At 42.7% G+C, this 23446-nt stretch overlaps 1 long non-coding RNA gene across 3 annotated transcripts; it reads right to left on the reverse strand.

The window, feature by feature from the left end:
- Window positions 1-1982: 1982 nt before the first annotated feature.
- On the reverse strand, window positions 1983-22754 carry LOC138411896 (uncharacterized). 3 transcript variants are annotated; one of them, XR_011244385.1, is made up of 4 exons: window positions 22473-22754; window positions 19606-19737; window positions 11351-11503; window positions 1983-8485 (listed from the first exon to the last, which is right to left on the reverse strand). It is a non-coding gene; the product is annotated as an uncharacterized lncRNA (long non-coding RNA). The 3 variants fall into 3 exon arrangements; XR_011244384.1 differs by lacking the exon at window positions 1983-8485 and having other exon boundaries at window positions 11216-11503; window positions 22473-22752; XR_011244386.1 differs by lacking the exons at window positions 1983-8485; window positions 11351-11503 and adding an exon at window positions 15494-15909 and having other exon boundaries at window positions 22473-22752.
- Between the last annotated feature and the right edge of the window lie 692 nt (window positions 22755-23446).

Below are 23446 nucleotides of genomic sequence, written 5' to 3' on the forward strand. Positions count from 1 at the left end.
TCTCCATCCATCAAAAATCAAACTGACTCAGGGATCCATTCAATCCCAACAGCAAGAGTGGAATAATGTTCCTGCAGCCAAAGCAGGTGCTTTTTATTTTTCTTCAAGGAACATGAGCGCAGCAGTTGAGACGAGGTTAAGGTTACGCTTTTCAGCTGCGAGAACGTTTTCACCGCAAACAGTGGAGCAGCGGAACAATGGCACTCGTCCACCATGTTTTCGGAGTGTGGGTTAGCCTGAAGCTCGGGGCCGGACTGTGCCCAAGAGCTGACAGAGAGCCGACTGTGTGTGTGTGTGTGTGTGTGTGTTTGTGTGCTGAGACTGAGCTCATTAAGAGGACCCATGTGTGTTTAACAGATACCAAGGGCTCTCTTTCTTCCAATAACAACTCATTAATGAAGGTTTGTGTGTGTAAGGGAATTAGAGCGGCTGTAGTCATGAATCATGAGACACATCAGTCTTGTGTTATTGATCAGAGCCCCAGCAGCAGACTGACAGAGATAAACACGGCAGTAATGTGACACAACAGCTGCTTATATACGTGTGTCCATTTATTCAGATGCTTCTATGGATGACTGTTGAGCGGCCATTATGATTGACTGTCGACCAGAGTATATATAATACATTTGATTATGTATTGATTGATAATAGTAAAATTTTACATGTCAATCATTTTTTAAAACATACAATAAAGAGCAAGGTTAATATCCTGTGTATTTGTACTATCAACAACCATGAAAAGGCCCAAACAAAACTTTGTTGTTCTGTCAACTGACCTCATCAGTGACACTCAGCCCAAATACATGAATAGTTCAGTAGTATTCTTTATATATGTTCACATATTTGCAGCCCTTGTGAGTATTTAGGCCCCTAAACTGCAGTACCTCATCCTAAAGAAGGAACATAACGTAAATCAGACATTCACACACAGGCAATACCTGCATAGTGATGTTGATTTTGTTTTTATTGCTATCATTAGACTTAAACTTTTAAATTTCTACTTTCCAAGAAGCTGCTGATTTCAAATTGTCTCTTCGCAGTATGAACTTGCACTCGATATTAAATCTCAAATGTATTATTTATTTATTTTATCATACATCATACTGTATATATTAATATTAAAGTGTATATATATATATATGTACTATGTATATATTAATATTAAAGTAGCCTAATGCAGTAGTAAGCAGGAACCATTTTGAAAGCTGGACTTTTCATGGAGGCTTTAACATTGAAGACTTGAACTTGCGGATCAGCAACTTTATTTATCTGAGAAACAAGTGGATTACATTACCTCCCATGTTTGCATATATCATATGAATCTATAAAGTGAAAGTTCAGAGTGTGTGTTTCAGATTTAAAATTTAAAAATAATTATCTTGTTAATAGCAGTTACATCAACTCTTGACTCTTAAAACGCTGCTTTGATCCCAAAGGTAAAATCCATCCTAATGCTGCAGCGGCCGTCCTGAGCTGCGTCTACAGAGTTTACACTGATCCAACTCTGATGCCTGGAAAGATTAATCTGTTCTCATCTAATCTACTCATCTCATGTCATATACTTTCAGTCAGTGCCGACACCGTCACATTTCAGCAGCACCACAACAAAGTACTCCCATTCAGAATTGGTGGGGTGGAGGGATGGAGGGTGTCGGAGAGAGAGAGAGAGAGAGAGAGAGAGAGAGAGAGAGAGAGAGAGAGAGAGAGTTGAGAATAATCAGTTATCACCGCTGTGATTTATGGTCTGTTTTTACGTTAAACATGTTATGTGCACAATGACAACACCCAGGTTTATTGCAAAATACCTGCCTGCTTACAATAAAGAAGTGTTCCATTTTCCCCTCTTCAAAGAATCTGGTCTGCTGCAGGGAAGGAAACGTAATTATGGAACAATAATAACATCTAAATGTAAAAAAGGAGGAGAAACGTGCGTTGTTGAGGAGGGGGGCGGGGGGGGGGGTGGTTAATCGGCAGTCAGCTCGGTGTTCCTTGTCCTTGAGATTTTAAATTTGGTGCCCAGTTGATTCCACAGCTCTCCAGCTCATCTTGGCCCTGCGTGCAGTTTCCTGTGGGTTATTATTACCTATCAAAAGGTTCAGAGTTTTTATGAAGTTCTTTACAGAGCGTTGGACAAAGGGGGGAAAAAACGAGTTTAATGGTTTGCTAAGTCAAGGCACGGTCCCACAAGATTCCACAACTTCTCGGAGAGCGAACGCAAATGGGAAACACATGTGCTTTGATGGCATCCATTCTTTTTATTATTAGTTTGTTTTGAATTAGGCTTGTGATTGCAGGATCCTAGGAGGCTTTCACTGTCCATTAAAAAGCTGATTTGACGTAATACACCACATCTTGGACAGGTGCCTGTGCACACCTTAAAAGGCCTGAGCTATTGTTCATAATGTTCACAGTGAAGTAACGTGATACTACATTGATCTTTATGGGGGAATTCTCCATTTCCTTGTGTTTTTACACACATCGGTCAGCTCTCCACTGAAATGAGTTGGACAGTTGACAGTAGCGACTCAAGCTAATCCAGCTCATAATGTGTTTTATAACCTCACAAGAATATGGTCTGTCAGAGGAGGGACTTTATAACAGTGTTTACCAAATGAGACTCAATTATGAGCTGAGGCATTTTTTTACCAACGCCAAGGAGGTTTGTTTATTTGTCAGCAGTATTACACAAAAACTACATTTTGCGGAGGAGTGGAACGTGACCCATGATACGAAACCCATTCATTTTTAGTGCAGCTCTAGATCAGGAGGCGGATCCAGGATTTTTTCCCACAATTTTCTTTAACATTGTGAAAATCACAATTTGGTTGATTTTATCGGAGATTAATTCAGGCATGATTAGGGGACTGATATTTATTTTTTATATTATTTATCTAGTGTGCGCAGTTTGGTTTCAGATCCATTCAAAATTCAGGATAATTTTAATTAGTGGACTGTATCTAGTGAGTTTAAAAATGAATTTCAAATATCCTCATTGCTAACAGAATTAATAACAACAATAAAGCTAGAACAGAGACATTTCTGGTTGTTTTAGCAGCTTCATGAAAGTTGCAAACGCTGTCTTTAATTTTGGAACACAGAGTTCAGTGTTGTGCAACAACACAGCATGAATTCATCTCACACACACTGTGACTGGTGCACAGTGGCATACGTGCAGCGACAAAGAATATGTAATAAAATTAAAATAGACTTAGAGACTGTTAAATGTTCCCTGGGCCAAGTCACTACTATTATTATACTATTACCATTATGAGATTGTAGTGTAACTGAGGTGAGGGCCAAAGCTGGACTCAAACTTGGAAGGACTCCTTTAAGACTTGTCATCCAAACCAAAACATTTCCTTCTTTCATATTCCGCAGCAATAATTCTCTTTTTTTTCACATTACGATTCTTATTCAATTCTTCAACTCATTAAAAAAAAATTATTTTGTCTGTGACACAGATATTTAAAACTTCATGTGGTGGATTTTATGAAAATGAAAAGGTCAGCTGAGCAAATTGTGGCAATTTTGCATCTCCTGTGCACAAAAGCAGGTAGCCATTCAAAGTGGCAGCATGGTCACAACCAATAAGCCAACGGTGATTGGGCCTCTTTGGGGTTGGATTTATTTTAATTCACTAATCCTGTAATGGTGGAGCCGTGTCTCCCTGCTTGTGGGGGCTCTTATTTGGGGATTGACAGCACAGAGCCACGGCCAGCCTGTCTCCTTGCCTCAACAGAAAACTCACAGAGCCACTAAGCGGTATTTGACTCCTTAAGCTCCTGGAGGACTAAGGTTAGGGGCTGACGGGGGTGCGGGGATAGAGAAAGGATGCAGGGCTCTGGCTCGGTGTGCTGTTGGTAGTGGTGGTGTTGAGGCCAGGAGGAGGGAGGAGGTGGTGTGGTACGGACCTAACAGATGAAACATTCACCCAAAAAGTCCATCGCCTTGGACTAATGGGGAAATTATTTATGAACTATTTGCAGTGCACCTGAAAATACCTCCAGTGAAATTATGTTTGGCAACCTGAACTGCTTTGAAGTCAATGGAGTGGCAATAAAAATTAGGCCTTCATTAGAGAGCTGGGCCTTTCAAACTGAATTGGCCCAGTCTCGGCGGGTCAGGGGCATTTAGGCAGCGCTCTGCTTCCTTTAGCTCTGGCAGCCACACACACATGGAAGCAATTTGCCTGATTCTTTGCTGTTTTTATGATTTTCCCCTTTAATTTTTTTCTCACCACACCGTGCTCCTTTTATGTTGCATTTAGGAAATTAACACTAACCGACAAATTACTTTGTAAATAAAAAAGGTAGAGCTTTAGAATGTCGAAACCATGAGTAGCCCAAGGGCCAGTGTTCTCGCTGCAACAAAGAAATCCTTCATAAGTGTTTAGATATGTCGTCCTGCAGCCCGGCTTTATTTTATCAAGTGTATATAATTTTTCAATTGAAATAAATGTTAAACATTCACCTCCCCTGCGTGCAGTTCTTGTTGCTGCATGTCCACTTAAAAAAATGGTGCACTTAACTAAGAAGAAAAAGAAAAATCACCTGGAGGGATTTTGGGGGTCATTTGCAAACTGCTTCACGCTTCGGTCAAGCACAAATCTCATTCACAAAAAAAAAAAAAAACGAAGGCGGCCGACTGAAGCCAAAACTGTGTAATCTCCAGAAAACCAGATGCGCCAAAGTCCAGGGGATTGTAATCTTCAGAGATGTAAGCTAATTACTTAATCACTTACATTCGCAAATCTTATTATTGTAAAAGAAATTGCTGCAGTGATTAAATTACTGATATTTATCTCGTAAAAGCGCTGATTAGGAGGTGATGCTAATCTGTCATTCTGAAGGGCTGATATTAACGGCATCAATCTAACAAAACAATAAACACTTAATATGAAAGAGATGTTTTGTGCACTCGGGGACCAGATGGCCCACTTTAGACTGGAATGTGCAATATTCTGGCCTGCTCGGCTACACCGCTAATGATGGGAACCGCAAACTGTTGACTTATTTAATTGAGTTGTTTTGCCCCATTAACCTGTTGTCTGACTCAGCGGACACGTGAGTTTGAAACAAAATGTTTTTGCTTTAAAGTCAAAAGGAGACAGTCGGACATTTGTTCTCCTCTGCAGAGGTTTTCTGACTGTTATCCCGAGACCTAGTTAAAAAAATGTCTTACCTTAAGAAAATGCTGCGGTTCATCACAACATTTTCCGCCTCATAAGTTAAATAGTGCCGCAGTGACCTGAGCAGCTGAACAGTATTGATATTTTTTTTCTTAAACAAACTACTTCTTTCTCCCTCACCCTGAATTTTAAAACACTTTGAAAAATCCAAAACTGTAGTAGCGTGTGAAGCAATTCTCCAGCGCTGCGTCTAATGCTACAGAAGTGGCCATAAATTATGCATCAGGAATATGTATATGTATTGACTTTAATAAGAGCTATTTCCTACACACCAGCTTTTGTACCTGCTGAAGAATCACTGGGGTGCTTCCTAACACCAGGCACGGGCTCGTTCTCTCGCTCGCTCACTCCTCTGCAGATTTCCAGGTGGGGAAAACGAAACAAAAAGAGCATAATTAAAATAATAATGGAGTCTCCTCTCGTTTGGGAGCGTTTTGATATTTTTTGCATTTGGCAACGTTGGAGGAATTTGCAGGAACTGTCGAGGAGCGTTAGTGTAAATAAGTAAACTCTGCTTTGTTAGACTGTGATACCTAATCAAGTCAGCGCTGACAGGAGTTCTCTCGCTCCGTCTCTCTCTCTTTCTCTCTCTCTCTCTCTCTCCTTTTTCTAAATTCTTTTCTCTTGCCTCTTTCTCCGACGTGACACCCCATTGAGTGTTAGTGCTGAATACTTGATGACACGGAAAAACAACAACGCCACTCTTTTAACAGCAAAACAACAACCTCTGCGGTCCACGCTGCAAACAAAGACATATTTACAAACCGATGTTTCTTTGCTTTATTCCTCCTCCGTCTTCCACCTACTTGTCCCTCTGCCCTGACCCCGAATTAGGTTCACTGTGCTTTGCATGTCATTTGTCCACTTCTCCTTACTGTTTGCTGCTAGTTGGCCTCCAGTGCTTTGTGTCTATGAATGCTAACATGTCTTACCTTGCCCAGGGCGAGAAAGAAAGAGAGCATACCTGATGTTTGGCCATTCTGCTGCGGTGGTCTCTCTGGAAACCTCATACAATAACACGCACAGACTCTCACGGACGCACACACACTTGCGGGCACACACTCTGACAGTCAGGCAGAGGTCTCGCTGGCACCGGTTGTCAAAACTGAATAACCGCTTGTCGGTTGCATGTGTGCCTCGACCATGTGGTGCCCTTCTCGGTGAGAAGAAGGTTAAAATGGCTGTTGACATAAGAAAACAGCAAACTCACTGCTCAGACGTGGACTCTCAGTCCCTCATGTCATTATATCACAATACACGGCACAATCAACATTCCACATAGTGATAGTAGAAAAAAGGGGGGGTGGGTCAATCATCAGCCTGAACTGTGAAAACCACAAAGAAGATGTCATCAAACAAAAATGCTTAGGTACACGTGCTGAAAGATGGCTGCTAAACATAGGGGGCAGGGCACTATTAAGATGACATCAGGGACAACCTCTCAACAGCTGCATGGGAGTGCCGTCTGCTATGGAGGACGGAAAATGGAGGGCAATACAAGGGAACACTGATAGACTAACAGCAACACGGGGAGGGGAGTCATCACCCGTCTAAGCATGTGCTGATTGAGCCTGGCTCTTTTTAACCAGCAGGCCTTTGGAGACCTGGTAGTTGGCAGCGGGGTCACAAGAGTACCAGCGGAGACATGGCGCTTCAAAAAGCTCGCCGCTCTTTATCGAGCAACTGCGTGTTGCGTGGAATGCGTCGCGCTGAGACTCACTTAGTCGTGGTGGGACCTGCTGTGATTGAGGTAACAGCTGGGATATGACATCAGCCGAAGTGTTGGCCGTGTTTTCACTCACTGGAGCAATTCTGCTCTTAAAAGGTTCCATCAGTACCACTCCGGCGAGTTGCAGAGAGTCGCTTTTCATCTCTTTGGCTGTGCAATCCACCAGCTGGTCAAAGTGCCCCTCGGTAAGAAGGACAGAGACGCCAGAGTGCTGCACTCATAAGTGGCTCATTGTCTTCAGACGCTCTGGAGTGCACGAGTGAGATGTGAGCACTTGCATACATAAAAAAAAAATGTGCATGCACACTCACACACACACACACACACACAATGCACTCATAAGAATCTTTTAACCATCTTGAGATTCATTTTTCCGTTTATGTCTGCTCTTAAGTCTGTAACTGAAACCAAATGGCACCTATCTCGTTCGTCTATGACTTTCTATGGCTTTCGTGTGGGAGATGTTTTGGCAACAGATCCCAAACTTTGGTTTGACCTCTGCACAGGTACTTGTGGATGAATTTTCATGAGTGGTGCTGAACTGCGCTGTGCTTTGGATTCAGCCTCCAGTCACAGTTTCCAACAGGGGCCTCTTAAAAATACTAAACTTAACCTCCTCAAGAGTACACACTGTGAATTAGCACTTGAATATTTCTAACATAAAAATCCCTTTTCGCCCCGTCTTCTGTCCAAGTATCTTTCCACTGTGACACCGAGGGACCAATTGAGACAGAAATCTATTTGCACTGCTCTGTGGTGTGTATGAGTCTAAGCTGAACACAAAGCACACATCGCCTGGAGTGAATAAATCACCAGGGTGGAAGAAAAGAATGGTAGGAAAAAAAAAAAGAAACAGGGAAAACACAGCTACAAAGCAGCTTATCACATTTAGCATGTGCTTATTAGGCCTCATGCCTCTGCATCGGCCGCGGAGAGATTGAGTTGAGCTATTTGAACTGGTTCAGACTGATGGTGAGTCTGGGGTATTCTGATGAAATGCAGTGACATCGTCAAACTCACAAGGAGCCCTGTTATTTGGGCTGCTCTCTGGGTAAATGGGGAAAAGAATATATATCTCACAAATATGCACATTCTGATGCATATTTTTTGAAGCACAGTGAGTTTGCCTTCGAGCCAAAAGGAGCTGTTGGCAGACTGGATTTATTCTGACAACTTTTATATCAGTTCAGCTGTGAATGACTTGCAAAGTGTGTTTTTGTGTGTGTGGGCCCCTGGAAACCCATAGCAACCATTTCCAAAATAAAACGCCCACGTTGTTTTCTAATTGTAACCCAGGACAAATTAGATCTAACTGTAATGTTTACTTAATCTGAAAATCAGTCTCAACTGCCATTTTATTTTCCCCTTTATTCAGCCAGCTTCTTATGTGTTTTTATTGTTTTTCAGTTTGTCTGCAGTCCCAATCAGTCTCTTATCCATTGTCTACAGGAGATTTTCCTGGAAATCCACTTACCATGTTCCTGCTGTCCCAGCTGTGAATCCGATCACTCACCTCCCTGATGTCCTCAGTGGTCTTGGATCTTGGCCTCGACACGCAGTGGCACGGCCTGGAGGAGAAGCAGAATGAGCTGGAGGCAGGTGTTTGATCTGAACACTGCAACACTGTGGAAAGGTCACTCTAAGATCATCCGGGAGTCTGCACCAAAGCTGGACATGCAAAGGGCCCCGGATTTTTGTGCTACACCCCTGCCCATGCACAATGTGACTTGAACAGCACTGATCCCATAAATTCATGTTGTGTGTTCAAATCCTTCTATGGGAGTTTTTGCAAAAGCCAACGACTGACCCAAAATAATCCATAACACTGTGGCTGTTCTTCAAATCAGTTCACACAACCACTTCTTTAAAGCAAAACTCAGTCCTTTGACTTCCCTCAACACTGGGCTAATGCTGTAGGTACCGCACAGTAGTTCTGCCTCATCAGGTTTAAACAATTATGGCAGGTTCTCACAACATCTACCCGTCCTCTTAAGCCTAAAAGGAATCAACAGCATTGTGACTGTCTCGGCAAACTTAAGCTTCCCTTTGTTTCTTTGCCAAAATAGGGCTCATAGTGGAGTCGCATGTTACCGCAGCCCATTCTCACGTCATTGCCCTGTCATACTGAATAAAGTGCGTTGGTCAGGGTGAGAGAGCTCACCTGTACGAAATACTTTAAGTCACGCAGTAATTTACCCAGAAGGAGAAAGAGGGAAATAATTACAGCTTCAGCTTTGCTCTCTGATAAAAAACGATGTTAATCCTTCCAACACCAAACTTAGTTGGAGGTTTGATCTGATCAGTGTTGAAGAGACTAATTGTTTTCTGTTTGCGGTGGCAGAATATACCAGAATACAGTCATAAACAATATTCTGTGATTTACAGGAAGGAGATTTACTCGTACACATACATTTTCTCTTCCCTACTTTCCTAAAACACCCCGCTTCCCCCCCCCCACTTTGATCAGAAGAAAGTTTTACAAATTTTGTGTGTTGAGAGCACCCCTCAGCCTGCCCACCCCCACTCCCACACCCTGCCACCAACAGCCTCCATCAGCCCCCTTGGTTCATTAGTCGACCTTTAGCCACCGAACAACAATTAGTCCTGTCGCTCGCTCGCCGGGGCTCGACTCTGCCAGGCCGACTGTGCGGCGAGGAATAGTCCCTGACTAATGATTGGCTAAAGAGACCTGACAGCATGTTACAGCCACAGCTGTAATTGAATACAAGCTCTAACAAGCCTTTGAACAGGAGGAAGAAATATTTCATAAGCTTGATGCAATTTGGTGGGTGCGTGTAATGAAAATAATGAATGTGATTCCCTCACATTTCTAACTTATAATTGATGTTTTTTTGGGGGAGAAATAATAAAACAGATGGAGACAGACACAGAGGGCGAGTGATTTGAAGATTTTTGATCCATCTTCCCTTTCGATGTGGAAAAATGATTTTCTGGGCATTTTGTAGCTGTTTACATACCAATTTGTTCTGTTTTCAGCATTTATAACAAGACTGATGTTTTGCTCTTCGAAACGGCCACTGATACCTCAAACACGGGGCGCAGGACGAGCAACTTATTATTTCATGAACAATTCACATCCCAGGCTCGATCTTCCACACGACACTAATTGTCATGATACATGTTTTTGGGCGGTGCTGTCCGTTGGGATAGCGCTGAGAGCTCGGCCTGTTTCCAGCTTCTCCTGCCTGGCCCAGCTTGTGTTTTTCAAGCACACATTCCCTAAGTATAACTCTTTCTAAAACACGCACTAATCTGAACAATCTACAAACACATATTTTGATTATTTAGCTTTGCCCTTATCATCATTTTGTGAATAATTTGTGAATTATTCAGCTATGTCATTTGCCCGGTACAGCAAATATGCTCTCTGCGAATATTGCAAAAGTTGGAGTGGAGCGAGGGGAAAGTTTTCAGCGCTCACTGTGGCCGAAAATTGGGACAAGTAGAAGAAGAAATTGGGCATCAAAGGCGAACACAATATCAGAGTCCAGTAATCAGGACATCCACATTAGACAAATGGCACCGTGCAAGCAAATGAAAGGCTCAAATGATGAATTGGACCAAATTACATAGAAAAAACAATCAAATATTAAAAGAGGGCACACCACTTTCCCCTCTGATATCAAGGGTACACAGCCAGTAATCACACGACTGAAATGTTCTTCATTGCCTCCATTTAGTGTAAGAGTAATAAAAGACATGTCAGAGCTGCGAGAAGAATCCCGGCCTGGCCGCTCATTACCCACAGGGGACAGAGAGACTTTTGGGCCTAATAAGGACACGATTTAGGCAAATCAGGTCGTTATGATAATGTGGCCGCTGATAATAAGGCACTTTTGCTCTTGTTTGTTTTCTTATTTTGTGGCATATTTACCCTGCGTTGCCACTGAGCGAAAAACAGGGGAGCATCTGATTGGTTCTTTTCTTTGATTTTAATACTCCGAGCAGAGCACCCTTGATGTGTGCTTTCAATTCACCAGCGATAAAATCAAGACAAGGCCTGAATTTTTAAACGAGCTCTTCTTTGCGGCTTATTTTATTGGATTATCACAGGCTTTGTGTGGATGGTAGTCTATGGAAGTAATTACCTGTGAAAATTGAAGTTTTCTAAAGTAGGTTAATATATGAAAGTTAGCAGTTGACACAGCAGGTGATGCATTTGGTGTATGTTTCTGCGTATATTTAATTTATGAGAGGCTCCATAAACAAAGAACAAAGAATACTGGGCTGCAGAGATTCACTGACTATCAGCTGAAAATCCCTGTTTGGAAAGCTTTGTCCAGTTTCAAAATGTTTGCTGAGGGGCTAACAGAGGATGCAATCAAACACTTCAGTCAGACAACTCATGTGGAACAGATTTATAGTCCAAGTCGAAAGTATGCAGAGTTAATATTCGGCGTCCGACCTCTGACCTTTTCAATCCCTTGTCAATTCCTGCACAAATACGCCAAGTCTGGTGCCTTCAGGTGGACGGTCGGGTGGTGTTGGAGCTTGTTAAATGCTACATGAACAGTGACGTCAGCAGAAGTGTTGGTTGTAGAACGTGTCCGTAGATCGCAAACGAGCTGTGGAGAAAAAACAGACAGACGTTCACAACGTTAATAGAGCAGCCGTATTGTTACTGAAACTCTTTTCTGGAGGTAGAGCAGGCTGCAAACCATAGGAATAATAACTGATGAATATTTAAGGGTGAATATTTTCTGGGTAGTAAATTCTTTATTTTCTATATTCACTCGGAAAACAAAACGTATATTTTCACTCTAACACATAAACAACAGCTAAACCGACGCCATTGTCTTCGCCTGTCTAATGCTCATGTATTTCCTAGTGAAAACATGAACACAGGAAACCTTTCTGGGGCACGAGTGAGGCTGTAAACTTTCAGTGCATTTCCACAGACATGGAGTGAGACACAGAGGGAGACAAAGACAAAAAAAAGAGCGAGACACATGCAGCCACTTTGCCACAGACAAAAGGCAAAACGCAGAGAGGACAGAATTAATTTGACAGTGGATAAGTGACAGCCACTTTAGTGCTGCTCTTTCTTCTCCTTCCCTAATTGCACGGTGGACATCTCTGAGCACGTTGGGGAATTTCACCCACGATCTGGCACAGATTAACAGTCACAATGAGCTTTGTTGCTGCTTTATTTGCATGATAATTAGTTGGTGGCGGTGTGTATCCTAATTTATTTATTATTTCACAAATATAGGTACACGGGGAGAGGGAAGGAGCGAGCCGGAGACAGAGCGCGAGAGAAAAATAGGACAATGTGTATTAATTAAAGTCATTAAAGGATTGACTGAACTTTGCCTTGATGTGTTTATTCAATTAATAAGCAAAGTGGCAGATGACTGTCTGACTTTTATAACGATTAATTGTCTCGTTTTCGTTCATTTAGGCTCATTTATCTTACACACATCCTCTTAAGGTTTCACATCAATCTCAACCCATTTCCAAGAGAATCTCCACTCTTCATTTCCAGTTTATTCTCGTGGATTATTTTTACACCAATATAGAAAATAATATTAAATTGACTTTTTTTGCCTTTTTAAATTTCCTGATAATATTACTTGAAATGTACAGCAAGGTTGCTCTGCATGTCACGAAATTAATCATCTGTATTTCTGTAAAATTCTGAAAATATTAAACAAATAGTAGGATGATGCCAGAAGCAATAAACGCAGCAGCTCATCCAGAGGGCATAGCGAGTTTTTTTTACAAGTCCTATTCCCATGTGACACTCCTTCAGTTTCCTTTGTCCTCTCCTTTCTCTTCATGCTTCCCAACTTAGGAACACAGGTCAGTGTCCACCATCCTCCACCTCGTCTTCCCCACCATTGCGGAGACGTCTCTGAGGTGTGGACACAGGGGAGGTGGAGCAGTTTTGAGTTGTGTGCTTGAAAAAAATCTAAACCCTTCTTTATTTGGCCGCCTCTGTATCCTCCTTATTCCCAGCACATTGTCCGGGGGAACAAAGGCAACCATCTGATTCTGTGATAGAAGCCAATGGTTGGTAAGAGGTTTGATTTGAGTGTTGAGGATGCTATTTGCCTAGAGAAAGCCTGAGGATGAGGGCCGATCGCGCTGGCAATGGAATCGGGCTGTCAGCTGGCATCTAGCGATAATTGCTTCCCATGGCAGGACCCCGTCGGCCGGGAGAGGAGGAGCGCGGTGTGGAGAGTCAACGCGGGAATCCATTTTCACTGCAGCCCGGTCATAATTGTTCCACGAGCACGAGGATACTTGTTGCCAATCTGCGTGAGGGCCAAGCTCTGATTGACACCCATTGACCAGAGAGACCGGGGGGATGGAGGGAGAGCGGTTTGGAAGGCCTTGAGTATGACTGCGATTGTCACTCAAAGATATGAAGTGCAGGAGAGAGGAGGGGAATGGGAAGGTGAGGGGGAAAGAAAAGGAAAAGCAAAAAAAATAACCGTGATAATCATGATTTTTCTGGTATGTTAGTTCAATTATCCTGCTCCTGTCATCATTGTTTCCTCTTTCATTATTTATCCTTTTCAAAATCCAACTTTCTCCCTGGTAAATGATCATTTACACAAATCAATAAAGCACTAACCCTGAAAACAAGCAGCACAGCCAAATTTAATGATCTTCTCAGCACCATACTCTACAGGGGCAAATTTATATTTTATCCTCTTTAAGCTGCAGGAGGACTATTGATTAGTAATTGATAAGATCATCTCTTTAAATAGACACAGATGCCTGTCTGCTTTTTCAAAGAGATCCTTTACACTGATTGTGATCACCACATGGTCTATAGCTCAGTTTATTTCTGCGAGAACAACTTAACATTTGAAGCCCACGGCTCCACTCCTGTTAAGATGGCTCAGATGTGTTTGGGGGCGAAAGCACTCGAGGAACTTATCACTCACCTGTCCAAAGCTAATTCCGCTCGGTGTCAAGCATAGAATTGGATTTAAGGACAGAGAAGTTTCACAGGTCCGTCTGCTGTCAGCAGGTCCCTGTGCCCTTCTCGTGTGTCACTTTACCGCTGGGTGAACATGCTAAATTCCTAACAGGGTATAAAGCACCATCACAGGCTATCTGAGGTCCTGGGCAAATCTCTGATGACACTCTCTATTCCCCATATACCTCACTACTGTGGACCAGGGTCCTCGGATATCAGCACATTGTATTGGGAATGGGAATTCACTGGCGATCCTGACCCTGTGTCAGTGATTTCCTATTATCTGTCAGGCCGGTGCTCGAGATAAGATCACTGTAGGTAGGGTTAGACAAGAGCATGCACTTCGGAAGATTTTGTAACTGTCTCTGATATGAATCCTTAAATCAAGCAGGTCGCAGCTTTGTAATCTCGGCGGCTTCAGTTAGGTGTGTTTCACCACTCACTCTGTTACATCCACACAATGACAGAATAATTGCTCTGGTAACAGTGCTGTTTGGAGCCTGCAGAGGGTCAAGGGTGAGAGATTACCCTGAAATATTTTCCCTGAGAAGAAATGGCTGCCTCAGTCGTCACCTGCGCACGGCTCACTGCTTAGCCTTGAGGCATTCAAATTGACAGGTCTCATTATGTGTGAACTCCCAATATTCCCCTTCGGATTCTGCGGCCTGTCAGTCTGCACCTGCCTGTCCATCTTGCTCCTGCAACACCTCGGCACCCACTCACTGACAACCATCTCCTCACCGACTTTTGGGCTTGGAGCGAGCTGCAGAGAGGGAGAGTGTGTGTGTGTGTGTGTGTGTGTGTGTGTGTGTGTGTCTGTGTGTGCAGGTGAAGGCACTGGCAGGCGTTGTAGAAAGAGCTCCTGCTTTCAGCTGACAATCTGACAGGGGTCCGCTTGTAAACAAACTGCAACAACCAGTGTGATCTGACTATAGCATTGTACTGCAAATTAGAAGGGTATCCACACCTCCCATGCATGCACACATACAAGCACCTACATATAAATATATGCAGGTGCATTCACATATAAGCACGTGCACAGGCATGATGGTACCGTAGCAGAATCTTAAGTACCTTGTGCAAACTGTATGTTTGTTGGGGAGGTACAGGCAGAGCACTGATGAGTGGCTCATTATGGCAACACCAGCACTACACACTGGGTATCGCATAATCAAAGCCTGGGGGTACGTATTAATTATCCTTTTGAATAGTGATGAAATTTTAAAAAGCTTCTCCTTAAGGCTCACATCACGGATAGATGAAACAAAGCGCAGCACAGCTTGTGCGCCCAGGCTCACATGTGTTTTTACATCTGTTCAGGATATTTCAATTTGATGCTCAACAAGCTGAGACCGAGATTAAAGGATAATAATGTGTCATCCTCCACACAAGCATCTCTTCCAGAGCGAGTAATAGCACATCAGCAAGCAGGCAGGCGGGCGGGCGGGCGGGCGGGCGGCTCGTTTTCTGGAGGAAAGCTAGCAAACAGCCATCACAGGTGAAGTCGACCCAGTCACGCATGTGACTCCTGCTTGTCTCCAGTCAAGGTTGCTGAGGCACCGTCTCTCTCCTTCCCCTCACACGTACCACTTGACTGGGAAAAGCGGATACAGAGGGGAGGGGGGTGGGGGGGTTGTGTTGAGATTTGCTTGAGAGAAATATTTATGAGCTGATTTTTTTATTTTTTTAAAGAAAGCATTGTCTTTAATGAACATGTTTAAAGGTTGTTTCACCATCTATAATTTATATGCCAGGGCTTCGTCAGGGAAAAAAGGGCCAGCTTCAGTTTTGTACGCCTGAATCCCCGATCGTGACGGTAAAGAGCATCCTGAACATCTGCTTTGCCGGAGAGGTGTGAAGAGGTGTGACTGCTTGACACCGCTGTGGGGTGTGGAGGGACTCGTGGGATACCGAGGCATTGTGAGCGTCAGGATATTTGTTACCAGGCTCTGTGAGGAACCGCTGATTGACACTCATTGACCGAGAAACAAGAGGATGGAGGTTTGGAAAGGCCTTGGATATCAGCATGACTGTCATTCACTGCAGAGGAGGAGAGGAGAGGGTGTGATAGGAAGGTGACGGAGGAGGAAGGATCAGGATTCAGTTTAAAACATTTCTGTAATTATCCGCTCCACATTCTGACTATGTCCTCTTTACAGATCTGATGCATTCAAACTTCAGCTTCCTTCCTGGTGATCCCCCATCAATAAAGCAGTAGCCCTAACAACAGGCACCACAGGAAGCAAAGTAGTTTTTCTTTCTCCATCTTTTTATCAGGGAAATATATTTGATCTACTTTAAGCTACAGGAATGATCATTATTCCAACACAATTCATGTGATGAAAAAAACTGCTGTGGAAGTTTGCTTTGCTAAAGTGCCATTAAAGGGATACTGCAGTGCAGAAGTATTTTACTGTGACATAACCAGAGACCTATTAGGAACAGACTGCGGAGATATCCTGACTTTGAATCAGTCATGCCACAATAGCTCTGACAACACAAGTCATTTTTAAGCATGAACATGAACCAGTTCATTAGGTACACTGTACAGTTATTAGGTGGCGATGTCCGAACCAGGGGGAAATGGTTCTACTTTAAATGTAATACTCAATTAAAAAAACACAAACACTGAGCCAGAGTAAGCTGGCAATGAGGCTAAAAGTAAAGAGGATAATCCAAACATCTTCCATTCCTAATGCTAACCATAAAGATGGTTCAATTCTATAGGCTAATAAAATGACTGTAATTTACAGTTTTATGGGGATAATAATATAACATAAAATCCAGTGTTAGATTAATTCAAATGTAAGATGACGATGAAGAGTTAAGGCTCATGTGAAAAGGTTGTGAAATAGATGTGAGGGTAATTCAGTACAACAGACCTGAAATGAATCTGTTGTCAAGCCTCCATTCATCCCTCCATCCATCCCTCCATCCATCCCTCCATTCATCCCTCCATCCATCCCTCCATCCATCCCTCCATCCATCCCTCCATCCATCCCTCCATCCATCCCTCCATCGGCTACACTGCTTGAGGGATGGGGGCTGGAGCATTGAATAACACTTGCTGGCCAATAGAGGGCAGTGTGGCAGTCAGGTAAGTCACCTGTACTCTGTGTGTGAACTGGGTCTTGTTGCCTTGTGAGCTTTAGAAACCTGAATTTCCCCCGAAAGCGAAAATATGAAACTACTTTTGCAGGTGAACGATATCAAAAAGACAAGGAGCCGTGACAACATGCATCAGACCTCCTTTGGTTCAACAGAGCAACGTTTGTCTGGATGTCTCCTTCTATGACCATGTGGATGATCTAATCGCCTGCTGCTGCTGCAGATACACCCTCAGTGATGACAGCATGGGTGAGCAGGTGAGGTCACAGCCAATTGTCACTAATAGGAGCGAGATCAGCCGCGGCACTAGCAACTGTGCAGGAAACTCTAACCTTATTATTTACAAAGCTGCACCTCGAACCTTATCAGTCTCAAACGGAGGTTTGCCTTCAGCGCGGCTGAGCAGAGATTATTCAGTCATAAAAAGACGAAAGAGGAAAACAAGGTATACTGTAGCTGTCAAAATTTCATCCTGTCTGAATTTCTCCTTTACAAGTGCCTCGCTATATGTAAACACAAGCACACACCCACACAGAGACACACACCCGAACACACAGCCATAGAAAAAAGTACTCACTCAAGAACACACTGAATTTATTCCAGTCAAGGATGTTGGAAAACCTGTCAGACTCTCACAAAGAAAAGCAAATTTATTTATTTATTTGAGTTCAGAGTAATTACAGGCATTACCACGGTGCTTGGCTGTGACATCTCTTTATAAAATCAGGTGTCAGAGTGCGCCAAATCGAGACGTGCCAGGGAGGAAATGTGACTCTTTTCCTCGTCTAATCTCTAATTAAATTAAATAGGTAGGCACTTTTTTTCCCCTGCATTTGCTCTCTCTCTCTCTCTCTCTCGCTCTCTCTCTCTCTCTCTGTCTCGAGCCTCCCATCATGAGAGGGTAGCAGATAAGCTTCGTCTGAAACTGCCAAGTGTACATCTCGATACCATGAAAAAATTCTGCTTGTCAGCACTTCCATAATTTTTCGGTCCTGAGGAATTTTTCAATATGACTGCACGAGTACACACAGCAGCAGCTCAAGGAAAACACCAGAGCCAAGAATCCAATTGAAGGTATTTGTTTCCATTTCCGGCTATTTGGCAAAGATGAGACTAGATAAATATGTTATTCATTCCTGCCAAACACAGTGGCTTCTGAGGAAATGTGTTACTCTTGCCTCTTTTCTTTGACTCTAAATAATTGAACAGAGAGAGGAAGGCCTCTGCAGGGTTCATATTGAGTTTTTACTGACTTTCCCCACATCTGTTCCTACTGGCTGTCTCCCTTCACACACACACACTCCCACTCATGCACACATGCACGCAAACATAAAGATTCACACTCGCACAGATCAGATGACAACACAGCTGTCTGAAACGCACAGGCTTTGAGCTTTTGACAAAATAAGCAAGATGAAGACGAACGCAGGTACAATATGGTCAGACTCCACTGGGTTTGCAGATGCTTACACTCCTCCTCCTTTAGCACGAGCACCACCAGGCGCCCCAGGGCCCTGACAGAAAAGATATGACATATTCGAAAAAAAGAAGGGGGAAATGAAAACAACTTCCCCCATGAAGACGAGAAAAAGCCTGTGTTTTACATCTCTCACACAACGACAGCTTCAGGGACAGTTTATCTGCGAGAGACAAAGATACTTTGACATTGTCAGCTTCTGTCACTGACGCTACCAATGGTTGCTGGCGAGGAGTCGCTACAGCAAAGCGGCCTGCTCCTCTCGTGTTGATCTGTGTGTGTGAGTGTGAGACTGGGAAATGGCTGGGTCTTTTGTGTGTGCGTGTGTGTGTGTGACTTGATGTCTAGAGGCCTTTATGATAATGAACACTAGGTCTTCCCCCGCTAAAACATATCAATAAATAAAACATAGGAACCTCTCCATTGTGGTTGATTCACACACGGAAGCAGGCGCAGGCCTCTTTTAGCTCGCTGCCACTTTAAGGCAGTGTGGCTCGGTTGTGATACAAATACACCATCATAAACACTTAAGATGAACAATCCACCTGAGACCGAGAAAGCAGCGCTTTTATCCACCGAGAAGGAGAGCGATACATAATTAAGAGAGGAAAGTGTAAAGATGTAATTGGTATGTTGTTGATAATCTTGATTACCATTATTAAGTAGTTTTTAAAGATACATGACTCTGAGCCATATTTAGAGGACTTAACTTATTAATCAGGCAGCTGTTTGCCATAGCTCTTCAGAGAAATACACAAGGAGGTACAGTAATAACAGTGCGAGTGCATAACGAAGGAAGCTATATCAGTGTTTAATGTTAAATTAATACTCGAGTTAAGGAAACTGAATTCAGGAGCTTTGTGTGGAGCTGAAAACGTGGTGTGTGCTGATTAAACAAAAGCTTTATGAGTATGTAAAAATCACTGCACGATGAGGATCGAAGCTGACAACTAGAATTAACAAAGTCAAAACCCAATTTAAATCACTGACTACTTGAAACAAAATATTTTAAAAAGATTTCTCTACTCCTACAACGGTGGACCACAGAGGGCCAGACAAATTCTCCCTCTGTGTCTCAGTAATCTCTGCACAAGTCCATGTTTCTTTGTGTCTTTGCTCCGCGACTGCAGAGGTCACGTTTTGGGTCTTACCCCCAGGTTTGAGGTTCGCTCTCAGGTGCTGTCTGCCGTCCAGGCTTGGCTCAACCCCCACATCCATCCATCCCTCTATCCATCCCCAGGCTCCACCGTGGCTCTTCAAAGTCTGCTTGAAAGAAAATGTGGCTGAATTTGAAAAAAAAGAAGAAAAAAAGGAAGAGTAAACATTGATTACCCAGAAAACATTGGGAGGTGTTTATTTCCGGAGGCAGAATAGTTGTTCAAGGTAAGAGGATAAAAACTGGACAAAAATAATGAGCCGTTTAAAAATCTGATTAAAAAATACAACGTATTAGTGGAGAAATGGCCACATCTCAATTGGTAAAATTATTTTCTTGTGTAACATTATAAAAAGAAAATGATATTATAGCCCATCAGTGAAGATCTGGGATTACTATACTGGAAAGTAGTTTTATAAGTAAATAACACGACCTAACATTACCCCAACTTTTGAGCTTATGATTCAGTGGAGGGGTTAAAAAAACATTATGATAAAATCGTGCTCTTTACAAAACCTGAAACATATGGTAATAATACACAATCAAACATTCCTCCCTCTCTTAATTCACCTGCCATTTTCAAAATAATGTGAACTTGTAAATGTCATATTTAAATGACTCTAAATTTACCATATAGTTTATATATAATGTCCCCAAACATTTGCACGTTAAGAACAGAGCTTCCTTGAGCTCTGTAGCCTTTGTGGTGAAGCTTGTCATAATAGTCATACTGCCCTCCATTGGTTAAAACACATATTACAACAACAGTGCAGGGGGTGAAGCCAGTATTGATGTTCCAGTTTGACTAATAGCATTGGAGCTTGTCGGAATCAGGTGTGATTGAATTACTGCTGATAGAGAGAGACTTCATTTTGATGATGCTCACTTTACTGAAAGGATGTAAATCATTACAATTAAGTCCAACTTCTAAAAAGTTAGGCTAGTTTATATATTTTAAAACTATTTTAAAACTATTCATTGTAGTTTGTAGTTATATATACAGTATATTAGTGTGTGTGTGTGTGTGTTTCTGTTGGTCAGCGTCAAATATTATTATCATCATCTGGGGCAGAAGAGAACAGTAACTAGTTATCTGGTCATTTTGACTGAAACTATGTCTTGTTTTAAAAAGCTGCAGTAGAGGTACTGACAGAAAAAAATACTGAAATATATTTAAATGCTGTGTGGTCCATGGAGGATTAGGAAAGAAGTATTTTCCTAATGACTCCTCACCAATGCTCCTCAGACTTATGTGGCAGAAGAGGAACTGTACTGCATCACCCAGGTGTTTCCCATAACATTGCTCAGCAGGATCGGAGCATGCACAAAGTAATTCCCTGATTCTGTTATATCTATGATTCTCGTTAGATTAGAGGGCACGTGTATCACTTCAGTGAATGAGCCTGAATTAAAGACATGACAGGGCTGTTTTATGTGCGATTGCTCAAATGCAATTTCCCACACTCGACTGCTGCTTTTAACCACCTCCAACCAGGGTTAGAGAATGTGTGAGGTGTGATGGGCCATTTAAAAAGTCCTTCTTTAGTTCCTCTGCAGAAAACAAGCATACACAGAAACACAGTTAAGTAATTAAGTGAAGCGCAGAAGCATGTGAAAACTTAGTAGTTTAAAAAAACTGTGATGTAAATGATTGAAAAAGCTCAGGGCAGATTTGCCATTTTGCCTGAGGAGGACGTGTAGCTTATTGAAAAAGCTGGTGATAAAGTAGTAAAGAAGCAGGCTCTTCTTGTCCTTCTATTTTATTTATTTATTTACTTTCTATTCAGCACTTTCTCTTCCCACTGAGGTTTTGTGGATGTACACACACCTCTAACTTTAGCTACTGGATCAGCCACTATCAGTCACTGGAGGGTTTTTTTCTATTAAGTATAAGTTTGGACTGGACCTACAGTATATACAGTGAAACTCTAGCAAAATCTAGACAGCTCAGGAAAAGTTTGTTTTAAATATGAAGGGATTCAAAAGGTCACATGTTTTGAGAGGTCACACTGAGCTGGACCTTTGACCACCAGAAAATGTAATGCGAGTGAAGATGTTACTGAGATATCAGATCACGAGAGAAGGCCTGATGGACAGAGAACCTGCAATCACAACGCCTCCACTGAAGGCCGTCTCCAGCCCTGAATCACATGATAACTGAGTAATGTGCTAAAGGGCTAAACTTTGCTTATTCTATTGTGTGATGCCTGAATCGAGGTGAGCAGCAAACACTGTTAGATTTTAATCTTTTTCTGACAGTGTTGATCAACACCCATAAAAAAATGGTAACAAACCATGACCTATAATAAAAAGTGGGTCGTTGTGAACCACATTTTAACAGTTAAAACAGCTGTTGCAAAGTTATCACGAGGTGAATGGTAGAAAAACTGACTTCTGTTTGCGCTTTGCTGGTGAACACGTTGGTGTAGCTGTCTGAGAGGCCTGACTGGAATAATGAGTGGCTAACGTCTGGGAGGCAAGCGGAGGGTAGCTGATTCAAGAAACTGGTCATGTTTAGGATATTGCCATGATTGAAACCAGATGGTACTGAGAAAACATACACTTTTCATTTTTCATTACATTCTCATTTGGTGAAAGTCCTGTGAATAAAACATCCCACCCTTTTGAAGGCTGGTCTTAAAATCATGAATTTCTCAATGGAATCTATAATATAATACACCGAGGGCTGCAGTTTATGAGGAACCTGGCAACTCTACCACGGTTCTGTCAACAAACTCATAAGCACCGATGAAAAACGCCCAATGAATCAGGCCAAGTTCGTTCTCCTCATTCACCGAATCAAAGGCCTGGACATGCAGAGAACCCTACAACTGGAACTTGTCTTGAATAAAAGCCACGTACCAACTCCGTGCACCCATGTAATGCGTATGCCTATGCACATACAGGCACAGTCCCTGAGGGCTGGGAAGATGGTTTGGCAGGGGATCACGAGGAACAGGTCAACATGAAGAGCAGGGGAAGGCAAGGCAGATGGAGGAGTCAAAAGAAACCCGGAGAAGTCTTTGAATCCACTGGAATTCCTCTCCTCCTCCGCGGCTCCTCTGGGAGGCGTCAGGAGCCTGTGGAGAGAGCGAGGTAAGACGGGGCCTGTCAGGAACAAAGCTCCGAATTCACATGATATGTTTAGCTAAAAGGGTGAAAGAGAAATGAATCAAAGCTTGGCGGGATCAAAGAAACGCAACAATAAAGTCAAGGCGGTTGCCATGGGACCAGCAGGAGATGCATATCATTTATAAGTTGTTCTTCGGCTCTGTCAGATGTGGAGGGAATTGATTGTTATTGTTTGGAGGATGAACTGCTGCTGGAGGGGGTTAAGAGCAAAGGTCACCATCGCACAGTGAGAGGAAGATATCTGCTCGCTTGTTTTAAACAGCGGCTGCCTGTGATCCGTGTCAGAGGCCACCGCCGAACCACCTTCTACTCGTGATAACAGACAACAAGACAGACACAAAGACAACTTTGTCAACCCCATAAATATCTCATCGGCACAAACCATTGATAGGCTAAACATTTGTTTTGCATCTTACACTGTCAGAGGTTACGATCATTGTTGCTGTTTGAATGTGAAATCAAATAGACTTAAGCTGTTCACTGGAGACTTTCATTTTCATTCATGTGGCACAATTGTCAAATGAGGATTGTTGAAGCAGCGCTGTGGTGAGGACTACGCTCGTTCACCTAAATTACAAAACCGCATAATTAGTCAATTAGGGTTGTGGTTTCTAACCATGCAGATCATTTTTATGCATTGTGAACTTAAATAGCACACCTTTAAAACATCTGCTGCTAACACAATACAATAGAGGAGAATACAA

This window comes from Paralichthys olivaceus, chromosome 10 (assembly GCF_024713975.1).
Source record: "Paralichthys olivaceus isolate ysfri-2021 chromosome 10, ASM2471397v2, whole genome shotgun sequence".
Taxonomy (NCBI): Eukaryota; Metazoa; Chordata; class Actinopteri; order Pleuronectiformes; family Paralichthyidae; genus Paralichthys; species Paralichthys olivaceus.